We start from the raw sequence: 1,433 nt of genomic DNA on the forward strand, positions 1-1,433 counted from the left end.
CTCTCTCTTCTTTCTTTTCTTTCTTTCTCTTGTTTTGGGTGATCCTACTTCTCAAAAGATGTTGGTAAAATTAATTAATTCCATGAATTTAGAATTCTCTTAAGTTACTGAGCCAAGAGTAAACAGTGAAGTTTTCTATAGTGCCAAGAGCTGAACTTTGCTGCTAGACCTTACCTAAAGACATGAATGTTTTGGGTTTTGTCCCCTGTGAGATATAAACAGCTTCTCCTACTCATCTGCCTAGGGACTGACCTCAAGGTAAACATCAGCCATGATAGCTCGGCGTTGATTCTACCCACAGAGGACATGAAAGATAACAGGACATTTTGTCTCAAGAATGTTTACTTTCACCCTCTGGTTTAGTTTCATGACTAGCAAACCTAAAATAATATTAAAGGTCTAACAATTTTATGGTATAATAATACCAGTACAAATCTGAACTTGTCAATTTTCTGTTGAGTTGAGGCGTTAGGATGACACAGAACTGGTCAGGATCAATGCTAATAAATGAGAGGAAGAAAAACTTAACCCTTATTCAGGGTTAAAACCTTTTAAATGAAGAACAAAGTTAAATGTAAGTCATGCTGGAGGGGAGTTATGGAAAGGTCTACTTCTTGCGATCTCAAATCCAGGAGCTCTACAGAAGTGGGTAGGTAACAAACTGGACAACAGGGAAGGAACAGCTCATTCTTCCTAAAGCTTCTCATTATTTGCCTTGCAGCTTAATTGCCCGTGTACAAATATATAACTCATTTGTCTTACATCTTGCTCAGAGAGAGAGAGATGAGACATTGTGCCCACTTTACAGAGGAGGAATTCCCAAGGCTTATCATCAAGATTTAATGCTCGCTACACTAGAATCCCCTGGAGAGTGTTTTTGTTTTTTTGAGACAGAGTTTCACTTTGTCACCCTTGTTAAAGTGCCTTGGTATCATAGCTCACAGAAACCTCAAATAGTTGGGTTCAAGCAATCCTCTTGCCTTAGCCTCCTGAGTAGCTGGGATTACAGGCACCCATCACAATACCTAGAATAGTTTTTAGAGATGGGGTCTTGCTCTTGCTCAGGCTAGAACTCCTGAGCTCAAGCAATTCACCTGCCTTGGCCTTCCAGAGTGCTAGGATTATAGGCATGAGCCACGGAGCCCTGACCCCTGGAGAGGTTTTAAGAATACAGATGCCAGGTGGCGCCTATAGCTCAGTTGGCAGGGCACTGGCCACATATACCAAGGGTGAGAGGTTCGAACCCCACCCTGGCCAGTTAAAAACAATGCAACTGCAACAACAAAAAAAATAGCTGGATGTTGTGGCAGGCACCTGTATTCCCAGCTACTTGGAAAACTGAGGCAAGAGAATCGCTTAAGCCCGAGAGTTTGAGGTTGCTGTGAGCTGTGACACCACAGCACTCTACCCAGGGTGACAGCTTAAAACTCTCT

At 42.3% G+C, this 1,433-nt stretch overlaps 1 protein-coding gene across 1 annotated transcript in view; it reads right to left on the bottom strand.

The window, feature by feature from the left end:
• CNMD (chondromodulin) overlaps positions 1 to 1,433 on the bottom strand; it is a gene marked incomplete at its 3' end in the record, with an annotated part of 35,696 nt that overhangs the window by 16,822 nt on the left and 17,441 nt on the right. The gene's annotated exons all lie outside the window — the stretch shown is intronic.

Source organism: Otolemur garnettii, unplaced genomic scaffold (assembly GCF_000181295.1).
Source record: "Otolemur garnettii isolate 467f Iridium unplaced genomic scaffold, OtoGar3 scaffold00040, whole genome shotgun sequence".
In the NCBI taxonomy this organism is placed as follows: Eukaryota; Metazoa; Chordata; class Mammalia; order Primates; family Galagidae; genus Otolemur; species Otolemur garnettii.